Source organism: Rhinolophus hipposideros (assembly GCF_964194185.1).
Source record: "Rhinolophus hipposideros genome assembly, chromosome: 13".
Taxonomy (NCBI): domain Eukaryota; kingdom Metazoa; phylum Chordata; class Mammalia; order Chiroptera; family Rhinolophidae; genus Rhinolophus; species Rhinolophus hipposideros.
Genome location: NC_138059.1, coordinates 9,497,223 through 9,515,294, shown reverse-complemented (window position 1 = coordinate 9,515,294; position 18,072 = coordinate 9,497,223). Strand labels below are relative to the sequence as shown.

The 18,072-nt window shown below is 51.5% G+C and overlaps 1 long non-coding RNA gene across 5 annotated transcripts in view; it reads left to right on the top strand.

The window, feature by feature from the left end:
• LOC308506828 overlaps window positions 1-18,072 on the top strand; it is a 239,180-nt gene that overhangs the window by 115,362 nt on the left and 105,746 nt on the right. For all 5 annotated transcript variants that reach the window (XR_013994778.1, XR_013994779.1, XR_013994780.1 and 2 more), the window contains one exon: window positions 15,689-15,829. This is a non-coding gene — a long non-coding RNA (uncharacterized lncRNA). The remainder of the gene's footprint in view (window positions 1-15,688; window positions 15,830-18,072) is intronic.

Below are 18,072 nucleotides of genomic sequence, written 5' to 3'. Positions count from 1 at the left end.
CGTAATGAGTGTTTCTGGTGGCTCCTGGGACGTCACCCAGGCTGATTGTAGGTTACATGCTTTTTACAGGAATGTGTGTCCAGCCACTGTGACAAAGGGAGAGGTCAGCAGGAGGGCAGGGCCTTTCTTTGAGTGGAAAACCAGACCCAGGGCTCTAGTGGCAGGTCAGGAATGAACTAGAAGAAGGGTTTAACTCCTGGGGGGCTTGGAGAAGGGGTAGAGGGAGGAGAGGATACTGGGATTAGTCCCATGAAGGTTGGCCTTTGTCTGCTCCCCTCTTACCCCACCCCCCAGACACCAGCATGGTACACAAAGTAGGCTCGTCATACAAGATTGGCAGGAAGACAAATGACAGAGGCCAGGGTTGGGGCCGCCTTGAGAAGGTGGGATGTTATTCATTGGTGTCTGTTCTGGACAGGACCACGGGGCCTGTATCTGCTCCTGCCCAACCCCCGCACAAGGCTCAGTGCAGCTGGGTCCACAGTGCGCCACGGCCTTGCCAAGAATGAGGCTACTTCAAGGGGTGCGGGCTCACTCCATGTTTCCCCGTCCTCCCTCGAGATATCTTTTAAAGAAGCGACTGCTTGCCTGATCAGCCCTTCTCCGGCCATAAAGACGGAAAGGAAAAGTATGCCAAGTACTTCAAGACTCCTTTTCGTCTCAGGTTCACCCATCTCGATAAGGAGATGACCTCGTTCCTGGGGGTTCTATAACTTGGCCAAAGTCACACGATTCATTGAAAAATATTTGAGCACGTGCGTAGGCCTCATGTATGGGATGGGGACATGTGTCTTGTGTGTTTACCACAACTCACAGTTATCGACGCCTGGGATGTGCTTGGCTGCGTCGTTGTAAGGGCTCTTTGGGCTTAGAAGGCCTGGGATCCTATGACCTTGCAGTGCCCGCCCCTTCTCTGTGCTGTCCTTCTTTGTCTGTGGCTGTGCCTGGCCAACACGCATGCACAGGAGAGGGGAGCTTGAGACATGTTGTGGGACGGAGGGCTACCTGGCTCATGGGACAAGTGGATTGCACAGGGTGTCCCAAATGGCAACTGGGGAGGGAGATAGTCTCGGTCTGTCAGAATGTGTGGAAGGTCCTGTGGACACACAGGGTTGAATCCTGTCCCCCCAAAAAAGGTGTGTTCAAGTCCAAACTCCCACACACACGGAGGCCATGCAAACCCCAAGGATTGCCAACAAACCAGAAGCCAGGAGAAAGGCAGCAGAGATTCTTCCCTAGAGGCTCTGAGAGAGTGTGGGCCTGCTGACACCTTGATTTGAGATTTCCAGCCTCCAGAACTGTGAGAAAATACACTTCTGTTGTTTGAAGCCACCCAGTTTGTGGTCATTTGGAATGGCAGCCCTAGGAGAGTAATGTGCAAGGGGATTCCATCCTGTTCCGAGGTGTGTGTGAGGGCTTTCCCAGATTCTATATAGATCCTGGAATTAATAAGTTTATAAATGCAGCAAGTTTAGGAAGCCCGCATGCTGGGGCTGAAGGGTTAATGTTTGGCCCCCCAGGTATCCCTTCAATGTCATTTCACACCAAGCACAGCGCCTGCCACATTGGCTGGGAGCCCTTTGGGAGCCAGGCACTGGGCACGTGGCATTTCAGCCCCAGCAGCCTTGCAGAAGAGCTGGGACCCATTTCACGGGTCAGGGTCTGCAGATACTCACTAGTGTGAGTCCCTCCACCCCTGCCCACCTGAGGTGCTGGGCTTGCCTCTGAAAACAAGGTGCCCAGAAGCCTGTCAGTGCCTATGTGCTGTCACTGTGAAAGGGACACACAGGGAGCCTCACAGGATAGGAAGGAGGGCAGGGCTGCCCCAGGGACTTGTGTTCACGCTCGGTGATGGCAGCGTCACTGCCATAGTGGTCAGGTACTTCGCAGTGACCTGTGGGCGCGGGGGCAGGCCACAGGGCTGAGCGGGAGGGCAGGCATTGGGGGAACCCCTCACCGTTTGCTAGTCACTCAGAGAGCGCTGGACTCCTGAGAGGAGCTCTCGAACCGCAGAAGACTCCCACCTCACACTCTCGCGCTTGGGGCTTTGGAGGAGAAATCACGGGCTGGTCTTGCCCAAGTTAGCTACGCCCCAGCCATGGCACAATGGCATCGGCATTAAAAAGTCATGGTGCCCGGGCCCCACCCCCAGAGACTGTGAAGGTGGTTTCTAAAGGCAAGGAAACAAGCAGGTGATCCGAATGTCACCCAGGGCTGAGCTGCACTGGGTCATTTGTTTGTGTGCCCTCCCTTTGCTGCATCTGCAGCCTTGCTCCATGAAGACCTGGGTGGCAAATCAATCAGACAAGGCATCAGGGAGTGACAACGCGTCAGGGAGAGAGCCACCCATCAGTGGGTGCCCACCGCTGCCAGGCAACATGCTGAGTGTGTTCATTTCTCTTAATCCTCACCACACCCCTACGAGGAAGGTTCTGTAATACCCCCATTTTATGGATGCAAACACCGAGGCCACGGATGCAGTGTCATGCCCACAGCTGTAGGGCTGGTAGCGTTGGAGTCAGGACTAGACTCGGGTCACCTGTGACTCCACAGTGCTAACCCCCTGACTTGAGCGCCCCTCCCCGGACCGTCAGTGGGGACAGCTGTGGGTTGGGATTGCTGTCCACGCTGGAAATCCTACCTGGGTCCCCTCCCCTATAGAAAATGAAAGTCGCACATGGACCCCAAGCACCACGTGTCGAAACTGGTCCACGTTGCCTTATTGAAAAAAGAGTTTAGGAAGTGCAGTATTTAAATTATCTCTAGGCTTCTCAGCAGAGTGTTGTGTGTTAGGACGGTGGGCATTTAAATACACTCAGATCCGGGTTTTTCTCTTCCTGTTGAGCACTGTGGGCGTGGTGGGGAGGAAGGCTGACTCGCGCACAGCTGAGATAATCAGATACTGCCGGATACTGCGGGCCTGAAAGGCTGACATCACTAATCCATGACCCCACGGTGACAACATTTTCCATTCTCTGATTAGAGCCCACACGTCTTTGAGCTTATCCTCAAATACCTCTAGAGTGTTTGACCATTTCTCAGCCCAAGTTCTGCTTCTAGTCCCCCAGCGTCCCGCCCATTTCTTTTTCATGCATCATTGATGTTTTACCAATTAAAAAAAGCATCATCCTCAAGATTGTCATCGTTTGTAGAACACACGGCATTGCAACTGCAAAGGAAGAATGGAAATGGATGAGGAAATGAAATCCGCACCCTTCCCCCCAACCAGATCGGATGGTTTTCAGATATCTGACATGCCCGTTCCTACATTGCCTTGTGATTTTTACAGAGGCGTAGGTATAGGAGATGTGTTGGAATCTTTTATCTGATATTATCACCTAAGCATTTTTCTGTTCTGTTAAAACACCTTACTAACGATCCTTTTTAAAGAGTGTGTAATGGTTCGCCAGGTCCATACATCGTGTTCTAAAGCCAGTTCTCTGTTGTTGAAAATTAAGTTTCCTAGTAATTTGCTGTAGTACTTCCAGGTGCCAGGGTCAGCTCTGTGCCTGTCACTCTTCTCTTCTTGGGAAATCCTGAGGACACATTCTCAGCCGAAGTATCATAGCGTCCAAAGACACCGTTTTACGGCTCTTACCCCATAGTGCCAAATTACTTTCCAGTAAGGCTGTTCATGCTGCTACCATCAACATATGGCTATGCCAGTTTCACCACAGCCACATTCAGTAGGTTCCCATTCAACAGATGCAGCTGGTCTCTTGTGAGATTTATACTTTTTTATCCTTAACTGCGGCCATTTTTTTTTTAATCGGTTCATTTATTGACTCTCTTTGGGAATGCTGGTTTTGGCTCCCGCCAAATTCATTACTTTCCGTGCAAACCCCTTCAAGTTGAGCCAGTGGCAACTCAGCCTTTACTTAAACGTAAGTGAGCTTCAAAACCGAGCCTTGGTGTGACATGCGGGTGACTTGGAAGGCTGGAGGAGACACCCTGCTCCTGGCCCACGTGGCATTAGCACAGACTCTGAGCTGGCGCTTGGAGTCTGCGTGACTTCAAACCTGACACTTGTCCCCCCCCCAGCTTTGTCTTATGAACAAGGTGGGATTTTTCTTCAGAAAGCTTCCAGACTCAACTCTTTCAACTCTTTTTGAGCTTCCTAGACATAAAAAAAAATAAAATAAAATAAAATGAAGAAAAGTCCCCGTGAGTTCCTGTTAAGTCTTTATTTGTGGTGCTGCTTGAGTTTTTAGATAGTTTTCTCTGATTTTCTCTTGCTGCTCTAACCTCACCACATCCTGTGGGGTCCGGAGGCTCCCCTTACCCTGTTTTTCTCTGTTCTTGCCTGGCTCTCCAGCTGGAACCTTCCTCCGGAGGAAGGCTGAGGCGAATGGGGAGCAGCCAGGATGGATTTAAAGATCCTTGTTGTCCCAAAGGAAGACTGAAGCTTACATCTTAGGGTTTGTAGAAATGCCTGAATTCGACTCAGGGGCAATAATTGGATGGGAATTGGACTTTCCGTTTAGACTGAGGGTTCAAAGAAACCTCCGAGGTCATCTCTTCCCATCCTTATCTGGAGCAGGACTCCCTGCTATAGAATTTCTGGTGTCATCGTTGTGACTTACACCTCTCCTCTGCTGGGCAAATCTGTGTCTTTCTTGTTGAATAAAACCAACCTCTTTGAGACGATGCCCTGAGACAGAGGGTGCTGGGGAAAGCTAGAGGGACTTGGAGAAGGCTTTATGACCTAGGTCTTGCTATTCACACAGACCCTGCACACAGCATGCATTCAAATCTGGCTGTGTCTTGGGGACTCTCTGAGCCTCATTTTGTCCATCTGTCACTTGGGAACAATATAGCTGTCTTTTAGGATTAGTAATCACATGGAAAGCCCAGCAGTTCCCGGCACTGAGGAGGCTGGAGATGAGTGACCGTTATGAGCGATTTCTGTAGGATTGATCTGTGTAGAGTTTCCTTCCTTTTTCTGTGCTGATTCTTGGGTTGACAGTTGACCTCTGGTCACTTAAGAGCATTTTCCCTTGTGAAAAGTCTTGATCTTCTTCTGACCTCCTGCCCGGGGAGAAGTCACATAACTGCTTGCCTGGGCCCGTGTTAAGGGGTGACGGAGACCTACGTGTATATGTGACTTCGGACCAGACCTGACGGAGTATCTGGAAGCTGTGATTTCATGGCAGGGAAGGGACTGATTTCTCCTCCTCAGTTCCTTGCTTCTCTCATCCTGATGTTTGTGGACTGAGTCCCCTTCATGCCTCAAGGGCCCCGCATCCAACCCCCGCCCAGCTCAGGGAAGTGGTCTGGGGGAGACTGTCCTTGTTAGGTAAGTGGAGGGGGTCACAATGTGTCTGCCTGGAGTGCAGTCTCCACTTGACATTGCGTTTGCTTCTCGAACCAGGCTTTAAGGGCATTGGTTTCCTAAGGGGGTGCCAAGGCATTTGAGTCACCGCCTCCTTGCCCACAGGGTGAGCGACTCATACTCTTGCACATTGAATATGACCCCTCGGAGTGGGTCCCCAGCAACCCCAGCCTTGGAGTTGATAGCGTGTGTGTGAGAGTCAGGGTCTCCAGCTGCACCTTCCCTGCCGTTGACCTGCTCTGTGAGCCCCTAGGGTTTTGGAGGTTGCGTTTCTTTCTTTAGTAAAAGAAGAGGATGGACGTGTGGCACTCTCATGTTTTCTCCAAGCCCTCAACCCCCTTGGCCATAACTGAAATCCATGTGCATGTCTTACACAGATAAGTGTGCAAGGAGAGCTGTTTGGGTGAAAAGGAGGTTATGGTCCCCTTGCTGCCCCCACCCCAGCTCCATCAAGACGGGGCCTCACCGGAGACCCGAGCTTCTCGGGATGCGTGCTGTGGAGTTGGAAAGGGTAGCTCTGGAGGTTCTTATGATTAAATAGCACCGCGTCTGCTTACCAAACACGAGCTGTGTGGTGCTTTGAGTAGATGGTGCTCGGTTCCTGCAGGCATCCTGGTAGGTTTGTTCCAGATAAGGCCGGGGCTCGGGGAGGTGGCACTGCCTAACCCAGGTCACGCAGGAGGGAAGTGGTGGAGCCTCGGAGCCAGCCCAGGTTGTTTGGCGGGCAGCAGGGCCTGCGGTTCAAGCTCTGAGCATCGCTGCCTCCTTGCGACTTGCACCTTCAACCCGACACTGGCCATCCCTGGAGGTCGGTGCTTTGAGTTGTCAACCCGTCTACCTCTTCTAATGGTCCCAGCCCTTTAGATGCTGCCAGCTCAGGGACGAAGAGGCATAGGCCAAAGGCATCTGTGTTTTTTTACTAAACAAAACACAGTACTACTAAACAAATAGCCTCTGTGGCGCCCCTTGTTTCATGATTTTGCCAAGTAAGCTTTCTCCCTTTCCCACGGTCCTCATCACTTACTCTTGTTTGCACATTGGTTCCCCTTTCCCTCAGCACTCAGGGGCTTCCCCCCCGGAAATGAGGCCACTTGGTGGGTGGGGCTGCAGGACGATGGCTCCCAGGGTTCGTACCTGGCTTAGGGGGACTGAAGCCGGGGTTTGGGGTTCTCCAGTGTTGACGCTACACCCGAGGCTGCCTTCTCAGAATGCAGGCTCCGGGCAGTGCCCCAAGTCCCCTCTGCTCAGGAGCTCGGCAGACTAGGGCTTCAAAGCAACTGTTGACTAGGGATGGCTAATTGAAGAACGCTTGCATGAGTTCTGAAGCTTTGGTTACCCGCTGTCCCCTCGCACTTCTGTTCCATGACCGTGATGGCTTCCTATCCGTGTAGGATCAAGTCCCCAAACTGCAGTGCTACCTTCAGGACCTTCTGTCAACTGCCTCCGCTGGTAATGGGCATGCCATAGCCCACCGTCACGGTGACGGATGCTGTGGTTACGGACGGTTTGCCCCACTGCCGTCGCTGTCACCGCAGCCCCCTGACCAGGGCGTAGTTATTGACTCCTCTCAGAGGAGCAGAGGCTGGTCTCAGTTTGGTGATGCTCATGTCTTGTTTCTCCTCTTTCCTGTTGCCCTCCGCCATTCTCTCACTTCTTTCCAGCTGCTGATGACAGGCCACCTTCTCTAGGAAGTTCTCTATGGTTGGCTTCCCCGTCATCTCCATCATCAGTGTTTCTCGAGAACCGAGATGAATAGTTTACCTGAGTCACATAATGTAACCTGTACCAAATGATGACCTTTCATTTATTGTCTAGCTGCTTTAGGTGTGATGTCCTTGCCCAACCACATGTGTTTGTCCATCCATCCTTCCGTCCGTCCGTCCGTCCATCCATCCATCCATCCATCCATCCATCCATCCATCCATCATCTAATCATTCAACAGATATCTTACCAAACTCCTTCCCTGTACTGTGTGCTGGGGGAACAAAGATGAGGAAAATGAGTCTCTCCCTCAAGGCTCTGGGACTCAGCCCTATATTAAAACAACGACAGGTATTTGCTTCTTCACAGCTCTCATTCACTGGTCATGGCCTCGAACTCAGGCTTCAGCCCCCTTGCCTATAGGGCGCTCCGAATAAGCGGTTCCCATCCAGAAGTGGTCTGTGTACTGTCCTGGTCCTAGCGCTTTCATCCTGGTGGCATGGGGCCTGAGCAGTAATGATAAGAAACTTCCTGATGCAAGTTGGGTTCCCTGGGAAGCCGATGGACAACTCCGAAGGGCCATCCCATCACAGGCAGGATATTTATTATGGGATGCCTTTGGGATCAAGAGCTGTGAGACTGAGGGCGAAGAAATCAAGCCTGGGCAGAGGGAGAAGTCGAGCGGTGACAATGTCCCAACAAAGCCTCCGCCAGCCCCATGGGACCCCCGGTGATGGAATGGGCCTTCAGAGCTGTCCAGCATTGAGATCTTGGTGGATCCATCATTGTATGTGGGCTCTCCTGGAAGGGGACGTGGTCTTGAGGAAGGTGTTGTATTTGTCTTGAAGGTCATCATTTGTCAGTGCCTTCAGCCGCTGCTCTGGGTGATGTCTGGGTGGATGAATGTCTGCTGTGGTCACCATTTTATCCCCAGTATCTAACATTAATTCAGTCAGCAAATATTTCTTATTTTAGCAACTGAGTTTTTGAGCTTCTATAATCTTGGGGGTTTAGGGTAGGTGGCGGTTCACCATTGGCTTCCTGTAAGAGCTGAACTTCATTCTAGGGGTGTGACTTCCTGGATGGTGGCCCTTGGGCCAGTGTTGGACCCCTTGTTTCCTTGGCTCCCGAGAAGATGACCTACTGAGATGGAGCGTGACTGGGTAAGGGACGTGTTTCTCTGGGAGGGGAATCTCCATCCAGCCCACTTCTCGGCGCACCTGGCTGCCATGGGAAATTCCCTGCTTGACTTGTGTTCACTGATGTTTGAACGCCCAGGAGTCTGGAACTTCCCCAGGGGTCGCACTGGCCAGTGACTTCACATCATTTGAGTACTTGGAGGATGGAGGCTCCGCTCCTTTACGCTGAGTGGAAATATATGCGTTCTGAGTCACGAAACACTGCAGCTTAGGGTCTAAATAACCATAAGCGCTTTTTATTTCAGCATGTAAATGAACTGTCATTACAGTTCAGGAAGTACACACTCTGATCAGAGAGGAGATGGAGTCAGAGGTGATTTTTAGATCTGAAAGAGACCTACAGCTTGCCCAGTCCGACCCCCTCCTTTGCAAGTGGCTCCCAGTGGGGAAGGGATTTGCAAAGTCACCCGGCAGACCTGGATTTGGAGCGAGGGGCAAGGGTTTGACTCCGCAAAGCGTCACCATCCCCGGCCTACCCAGCCCAGTTGCCTCCCCAAGGGGGGCAACCGAGAAGAAGTTGCCCCAACTGGCACGCGGGGGTTGTTTTTATCTGCACACGTCAACCCAGGGATCTCAGAGGCTTTTACCGAAAGCAATGGCTTTGATGTTATGGGTATAAAACTTAAGCTGCTGGCAGGAAAAGAGGTTTTTGGGGTTGATTTAATAATTTAACACCCCTGAGGTGGGAGGGCAGGTGGGAGGATGTTTGTGAGGGAAAGTTGAATTTAAGTGTTGGTGCGAAAAGGAAAGTTTGAGGTGGAGGTGAAGTGCGTCCATGCTTCAAGGGAAAGTCACCACGTAAGATGGGCTCTCCAGAAGCCACCACACCCTGTTTTGATGGGAGGATGTGCACAGCACTCGACAGTTTACCAAGCATTTTCACATGTGTGCACTCCTTCAGCCCACTGCACAGCCTGCCAGGAACCCGGGAAGCTCTGACTCCAAACCCTTTCTTCATGGGACAGTGGTGGGGTCTCGTGCTCCCTCCTGGGGGGACTTGTAGGGTTCAGGAGCCCCGTTTCTGGAGCTGGACTTCTGCCCTCCCCACCAGCTTCTCCTCTGGGGAGAACTTGGGTGCTTTTCTCACCATGTCATGCTTTTGTTTCTTGAGCTGTGAAATGGGGATCATAAGAGACCCCACCTACCCTCTGGGTTGTCATAGGCATGAAAGCACTGCTCAGCTCCTGGCACATGCTGGAGCTGGAGAACTGTGTTAGGACTATAGGATATCTTGGAGACATTGCAGGTTCGGTTCCTGATCTCCACAACAAAGTGAGTATCACAATAAAGCGAGTCACACAAGCTTTTTGGTTTCCCAGGGCATGTAAACAAAGTTACGTTTATACTATACTGTAGTCTATTAACTGTGCAATAGCATTATGTCAAAAACAAAACAAAACAAAACAATGGGCATTCCTTAATTAAAAATATTTTATTGCTAAAAAATGCAAACCATCCTCTGAGCCTTCAGTGAGTCTTAATTTTGTTTTGTGGGTGGAAGGTCTTACCTCCAAGTTGAAAAAACTCGATATGTGCGAAGCGCCGTAAGACGAGGTAGGCTTTCCCACATTGCTGGTAACAGCCTCTCTGGATTTCAGGGACCTACCCGCTGGTGCCTTGGAGGGCAACTCGAACACCCTTAAGTATAATGGGTGACGCTACTGCTTCTGGGTCTTTCATCATTCTAGTCCCTCCACCTTGGAAAATAGGAGGATGTGTCGTGAGTGACAGCTGGGTACCAGGCCCTCTGCAATGTGCAATATGAATGACTCACGGCTTCATACTCTGTTAGGCTCACCCAGTAACTGGGCCAACTTCTTCTTTTCTCCTTTGTGTTAACACACACACACACGCCCATTTTTGAATAGGTAAGTCATTCACAAGACTAAACCCAGAAGGGATAAAAGGGGTCATTGGAGACCCCTCCCCGTCCCTGACCCCGGACCCCGTTTCTCCTCCCCGATGACACTGAAGTCCCCCGTTCGTTGGGTCTCCCCGAGATCGTCTGTGCATGCTTGAACCCCAGGGAAAAGGTGTGTGTCTGTCAGCGCATCTGCAAACAAGTGTTGAGCAGCGTCTGTGTGCAGTGCTGGATGCTGGGTGGCACTGGTGGGGCCACACAGGACAGGCAGCTGGCGTCTGCACTGAGACCTCACCATTGCTGGGCTGCGGGCTGTGGCTTCAGGGGCCGGGCTGGTCTTGGTGCAGGCTGCCCTGTGGGCCCAAAGGGCCTGCCTCCCTTGTGCCTGTGGAAATCCGTGGCCTCAGATCCCAGATCGTCCGTGTTCTAGGTGAAAAGCCAGGGAAGAGCCGCCCTCCAGCCTCGGTTTCCTGCAATGTGAAGTGGGAATAACCATAGCATTTGCCTTAAGGGTTCTTGGGAGGGTCATGTGACTCTAGATGCCCTCGGAACACTGCCTGGGACACAGGACAGCCCTCCTCGGCTGCCTGCATTCAATTCACACCGTCTGTGCCCTCCTCCAGGGAGCCTCTCCTGGCTGCGGCGTGGTGGCGCGGAGTGGGCCCTCCAGGCCTGGCCCTGGGCACGGGAATAAACGGAGCCATCTGTTTGTCTTTCTTGTTCCCGGCGGGAAGGGTGGTGGTTCAAATTAAACGTCAGTTTTATCCTTTGTCATTTTCTACGCACTAAACCATAACATTTGTACATAAGGGGACATGGCTTTTGTGAGGAAAGCTTGCGTGGGTGGTTGAGGCTCAGCCCTTGAGGCCCGTTACTCCCGTCCTGCTCAGCTCTGGGTCATTTTGGATTCGGGTACAATTCCAAAGTGGCAGAAAACATATTATTACAAAGGTGACGCAAGGAACTACTGCACATTCAGGTTCAACAAGCGTTCACTCACTCTCCACCCTGCCCCCCTACGCTCGCCCGTATCCACGCACGCGTGCACGTGTGTGCACCTTCTTTCTGAACCGTTTGAGAGTAAGTTGCAGACGTGCCCTTCTATTCCTAAATACTTAGCGTGTTTCCTAAGAACAAGGACATTCTTTTACGTCACCACTGTGTAATGGTCAAACTCAGGAAACTGCGCATTGCTCCAATTATATTATCTAATCCACAGGCCACACACGATTTCGTCAGTTGTTCCAATAATGTCCTTTTGGATTTTCCTGACCACCACTGCACATACTGGCCATGTCTCCTTATCCTGAAGTGGTTCCTTGGCTATTCTTGACCTTGACATTTTCGAAGCATCCAGGCCAGTTGCTTTGTAGAATGTCCCCCAGTTTGGGCTGGGTTCTTCGTTCTAGAAAGCCCATACTGTACTACTTGTTGTACTACGTGTCCTAAGTCCTGTAATCCTTGGTGGTCCAGTATGGCTAGCGGTCACACCCACGTTTTGTAAATGAGCAAACTAAGGCATAGGGAAGTCACGTGATGGGTCCCTGGTCACATTCCCAGGAAATGGCAGAGCTGAGATTCAAATCCAGGATCGTCTAGTCTGCCTGCCAGGCCCTCGGAATAATGACATCTGTCAGACCCTGAGAATAACAAAGTATTAAGCAAGCACACACTCTGCGCCCAATTTTGTACTAAGCTTTCTGCGTACACTGCAATGCGTCCCCACCCCAGTCCTGGAAGGTAACTGCTCTCACCAGCCCTGATATACAGGTCACTGCTCTATTTACAGAGAGGTTAAGTGGGCTGCCCAGGATGTGCAGCTGTTAACTGGTGGGGACTCGCTCTGCACCGGCGGTGCCCTGAATCTGCACATGTTTCCTCTGCCTTCAGACCTGCTGGATCTCAGAGGCCCAGGCAGACATAGGAGCCAGGCTGGAGGCTTTCATCAGCTTTGCTGATCCTCCAGGATAGGCCCAGGACTACCTGTGTGTATGTCCTTTTCTGGGGGTTCTAGGGGAAGTGAAGACATCCCAAGGCCGGCTTCCTGGGTTGGGGACGGGGGGAGCTGGCCTGTTCTCTGCTCCTGGAGGTGCCTCAATCCACCTTCATGGTCTGTTTGCAGTGACTGGATGGTGCTTTGATGATTTCCAGGTTGGGAATCGCCATGAAGTCATTCACTACATGGCTGGCTTCCTCTCTCGTGCTGAGCAGCCCCGGGCCCCTGCCGATGGGGTGGCTGGTCCTGGCTGCCGTCAGCGTGCCCAATTGGCCCCACTGCCCAGGCAGCACCCAGGGGGCATTCGAGGCTGCTGCCCTGAGAATCAGGCAGCCTTGTTCACAGCGCAACTGGTTATTCATGATTCGATCCATGTGCCTCCTCTTCTCGATGGAGAAAGTTATTAGGGCCCTGCCTTTCAGGTTGTGGCAAGGAGCAGACACTCTGTGACTATGTGTGACACACTTGTAATTCTGCGGGCAGAGCAAGGAAGATTCCAGAACACAGTGGCCAGTGGGCTGGTGTCTGGGCCCTGATCTGCCTCTCGCCTCCTAGGGACCTTGGGGATCCCGGCTCTGCATGTCACAGGCACTCAGGCTCTCAGTCACCAGAGCACAGTGTTGGTCCCCGCCAGTGGTCTTCTGGCATCCTGGGTGACATCAGGGAAATACCGTCGGCATCCTGAGAGAGCCTGTGACCCCTGGCTCAGGTGCAAGTGCAGGGTGTCTCTGTCCAGTGCAGAGCAGGGGACTGTCCCGTCCTTGGGACAGAGTGTTGGCAGGAGGACCTGGGAGCCACAGCCATGTCACCTTAGGCCCAGGCCCCCGGCACATGTTGCATGTAGGGTCCCCTCAGCACCTGCTCGCTCCCTCTTCTGCTAGGCTGGCTGGATTCTGAGGGTAAGTGGCCAAGCCAGTGCTGTCACCCTACACTGGGCCAGTCTCCTTTACTCCTGGCTTGTCCCATGGATGGCGTGTGACCACACTGCCTGCCATGCTTGCTGCATTGAGGGGGGACTGTGACCTTTCCACTCTGACCACCCCGGCCAGCCCAGGAACCCCTCCCCCCAGCTCTGGCTGGGCTGACTCCGGGGAGAAACTTAGACATTTTAGTTCCTTAATTTCAACAGAACATTGCTCCATGGTTTAAAACATTAATTAAAAACATTAATCAGTGTGGCTGCCTTGGAAAGAGTTTCTTTTTTGGAGGGAGCTGCTTTCTTGGGTTGTTGCCGCCCCTCCTAGAAGGAGGATGGGAATGAGCTTGCAAGCGAGACAGCGATTCCGTCATGAGTTTCTTGTTTGGTGTCAGGCAGCCTCTTTGGCCTCTCTGAGCTTTAGTGTCCACGTCTATAAAAGGGGCATGCTGGTCATAGTGTGACCTGATCTCCTGGGGTCATTGTGGGTGCTCAGCGGTCCCGGGAGGTTATTCCTCAGTAAAGCGTCCTGTAAGGAGGGCGCTTGCAAATGGCACTGTTGCTAGGATGCCTTCGGTCTCTCTAGGACCCTGTAGTGTATGGAGTACCTCTTGCATGCAGGACCTAGTTTCATCCTGGCGGCACGCCTGGGAGATGGCTAAGGGTTATCGTCCCCTCTGTCTCACAGATGAGTACACTGAAACGTGAGGGTCACGCCAGGCCTGGAGCTGAGCCCCTTTGACTCAAGCCCGGGCTTTAGCTCCATTCTCACTTATTCCCTTCACCCCATGTGCTGAGCCCCACACTAAGTCTTGCGGTGAGAGGAAGAGGGACGGGAGGCCTTTGCCCCTCCTTATTGGGAGGACACTGAGAAGTTAAGGCCCGAGTATTTGCTTACGTGGAAGGCAGCATCGCTGACACTTCTCAGGGCTCGTAATGTGCCAGGCCACACGCTTAGCTCTGCAAAGATTCTTGATTTCCGTGAAGAACACACCTTTCAGGTGAGGCTGCTCAGAGAGGAGTGATTTGCTCAGGCTCCGAAAAAGGCTTCTTGAGTAGAACTGGTATGCCGGCCCAGGCAGCCTGACAGAACCCACAGTCCACCGGCTGCCCTGTTGGGGTAATGGAGCCAGTGCATTTCGACCATAAGGAAAACGTGCTTTCTAGGTCAAGATGCCCGAGAAGCAGGGGAGGCTGCCCCCAGGGCCGTGTGGATGTGCAGAGGAGAGCATCTTTCTGAGCGCATGGCCAGTCAAAGGGACTTCTCCGAGTGAGGGGGAATTCACCCTGTCCTGCTGGGAACTGGGACTGAGCATTCCCTGGAATCAGCGTGAAGGAAGGAGACGGGAAACTCTCTCAGGCGTGCAGAGCTGTTACAGCGCTCACTGTGACACTTACACATCCAAGGGAGGGATGTGATACCCAGAGGACCAGAGAAGAGAATTATGGCCAGATTTTTCCTGGAGGAGAGAGGGAATTGATGGGGGGGAATTCAAGCCACCGGCCTCTGTCCTTGGGGCAAGGATATTTCTCTAGCGGTTCCCAGATGGAGGGCAAATTCCCCTTCAGAACTCATCGGTTTTCTTTCTTCTGAGTCTGTGTTTGCTGAGTTCCATCTTTTTGATGAGCTGGCATCCAACATGCTGGGGGCTTTTGTGGGGGACAGGAGGGAGGGCTGGAAGGGGACAGGGTCACCCCATTGTACATGTCATAGGATGGCTTTCTGGGGGTGTCGCACCATCCCTTGAAGGAGAGGAAGGCAGACCTGCTTTGGGGTGTCTTAGAAGGACCTCCCAGAGCTGGTAAGACCAACGGCGGCCTCCTTGCCCCATTCCCCATACTGTTTCATCCCTTTTGGCTCCCTCACATAGCTGTCTCGATGATCAGTTAGGATAAGAATCCCTGGTGAGGCTACATTTTTTTGTTCCCTGAGTAATGCAGGATGTCCACTGATAATATGTTATCAGACGACAGTGTGGGGCTCAGATAAAAGTTACGACCAAATTAATCTGATACAGTTTTCCTGGCTTACATAATCCCCACCGGCTATGGAATGCGATGGGCATAGGTACAGGCCATTCTCAGGAGGAAATGATTAGGCTTGTTATCATTCCCCTCTAGCCAGAACTCCTGGAATCAGATGAATGCAAGTTTTAATGGGGATGGGGAATGTGATTGATGGGTTAAGGCCTGACCATTGCTTCTGGTCTGGTCTTTTCGGAAATATGGAGCTATCAGAACTGATCTCAGAGGATTAAATGGCTTAATGTATTTAATTATCACAATACTTGCACGTGATAGTTGCTCAGTAAATGTTGGTTCTTCCAGTGCTCCTCATTGAGCATATACTACCGTTGTTTCCCTGAAAATAAGGGTCCTAATTGGACCATCAGCTCTAATGCATATTTTGGAGCAAAAATTTATAAGTCCCGGTATTATATTATACCCGGCCTTATATTGAAATAAGACCAGGTTTTATATTATATGAAAATAAGACCGGATCTTATATTAATTTTTGCTGCAAAAGATGCATTAGAGCTGATGGTCCAACTAGGTCTTATTTTGGGGGAAACATGGTAGTAGATCCTTCTTACTTTTTAAATGAATGAAATGTCTCATTACTGAATCCATTCATGTGGGCATCGATACTAATAATTTTGTCCTTTTCTTGTCTATTTCCAGAATCCTGGTATACCTGGGCTTTAGGTGCCTCTTATCTGTGGGAAAAAAAAATAAAACGTATCCATTCAGCACTCCAGAGGGACTTGAGAAGTGTCCTTCCCTGAAGTAAAGCTGTACTATCTTGAGATTTGGAGAATTAAGGTAAGGGATTTTCTCCTTTTGAGCCTTTGGGACGAAAAATGGCTTTTGGAATTAGTGATCTCTTGCAACCCAGCTTAGGTTGTGGTTCTTGACCCCTCGGCCTGGCTTCCTGTTCCGCTTGCTGCAAAGTTGGCTATCTGTCCCCTCACTCTGAGACACAGAACCTGGCTGTCAGTGTTTGGTTGCCTGGACCTTGTGTCTTGGTAACTCTTCTTCGGTCCCCAGCCAAGGAAGGAGCCCACCATGTCCTCTGTGGCTACCCCACTCCTTCCCACATGGCAGAAGGGGGGGGTGCTCTAGCTGTCCTGCTAAGACATGTCGGGACGACATCAGGAAAAGTTCGAGAAGGCGCAGGAGGCGTCATATGATCAGATCAAAATGCCGTTGGCGGCATCTGGAATGCAATCTCTTCCTCCCTCCCTCCCTCCTTGAATTGCATGCTCCAGCCACCCCAGGTCTGAGGCTACCTGGCGCAGTGGGTGAGAGGTTAAAACTGAGGGCTCCAGGCAGACCCAGTTTGTCCTGGTTTTGCTACTTGACTCCCCTTGGGCAAATCACCCAGAGTCTCCAAACCTCCGTTTGTAAAGTAGGGATGGTATTAGCACCTGTCTCAGGTGGATGTTCTGGGCATTGAATGAGACAGCGGAGATAAAGAGCTTAGCATGCTACCTGGCACAGAGGGGCAAATGCTTCAAAAGGTTTTTCAGTTTGTTTGTTTGTTTTTAATATTCATTAATTATACCATTTAGAGGTCCTTCCATGCAGTGGGCTGTTTTGAAGAGCTTAGTCAGCACTTCTCTCTGCCTTTCACCTGCCAGCAAATCTTCCTGAGCAAAGGCTTGTGAATGACCTTGCAGGCCGTGCACAGACCCTCGCCCTGAGCAGGGTTGATTACTCTCTCCCCTGGACTGCAGCCAGCAATGTCCGGCCTGCCTCCATTGTACGTTGTGGTTTCTTCCCCGCCCCCTGTCTGTCCCCGCAGTGGCTTGCGAGCTTGTTCCAGCAAGGACTGCCTCACATGTCCCGACACCCCAGGCTCTGGCTTCCCAATGTGGATGTTGAAAGAACAAATAAATGGATAATTGAAAAGATGGGGGTGTAGAGGGGAAAAGAGAGAGGCAGAGAAAGAACCAAAAGAAGAAAAATTTTAAAGCCTTAGAGCAGGGGTGTCCAAACTTTTTTCAACGTTTTTCACCAAGGGCCATATGCGGTAAAATACACAAACAGCTGGGCCGCTCACTCCAGGTGAAGTACGTATTGCCTCACCTGGTTTATTTAAGTAAACTAAATATGTTTTTGATATTTGCTGCGGGCCAATAAAAAATGGATCGCGGGTCGCAGTTTGGACACCCCTGCCTTAGAGCAACGAATGAGGTCAAGTTGCAATTTTTTTTTTTTAAAGGAGATGTTGAAAAGAATGAATAACTTGATGAAAAGAGGAGAATGAGTCCTCCCACACATCTGAAAACCATGCAGGGATGGAAAGGTGACAGAGAGTGTGGACTGGTGTGAAGAGGGCTAGAGAAGTCAGAACTAAGAGTAGCAAAAGGATTGTGCTGATGGGCTATTTGTGTCATCTTTTCTCCCATGCCAGACATTTTTCAAAATGCATTTGTGTTTCCAATGTCCATGTTCAGACGTCTCGGGACACAGAGTGGAGAGAATGTGGCCTTGCCCTTCAGTCAAGGTGGGGGGACTGATGCCACGTAGCACACTCCAGATTCAGGAGGAGTCTGAGGGGCCTGAGGAGGGGACCTGGTCCTTGGGGAGCCTTCCTAGAGAGGGTGCTGCCTTTGCAGACTCTTGAAAGCCGAGTAAGACTCTTAGGAAGGAGCCGAGCGAGCGGATTTGCAGTGAAGAAGCCTTTTTGTCCTGTGGAACCTGGTACCCTGTGCACTCCCGTTTTCTATGCATTTGCATTTCATGATCTAACTTCCCACCTCTGGTGTCAGAACTCATCCGCAGTGAGGACAGCTGACAGGACTTCCTGTGCAAGTGCCGTTTTTGGCCCTCAAGCACTCAGCCAGTCCTAGAGTTTTGTTTTGAGCGCCCACGCGCCTGACCCAGGCAGTCGGCTTTGGGAACAGGAGTGGACGCAGACATGCAGCAAGCAGCCTTTTCTGTGATCACCATGCCCTGTAGTTCCTGGGGGTCTGGAGCACACTGTTCCCATTGGGGGGAAAGGGCAGATGGCACTCCGGTCACTGGGACAGAGGATCTGAAAGCTGGAAGCACCGTCGCTT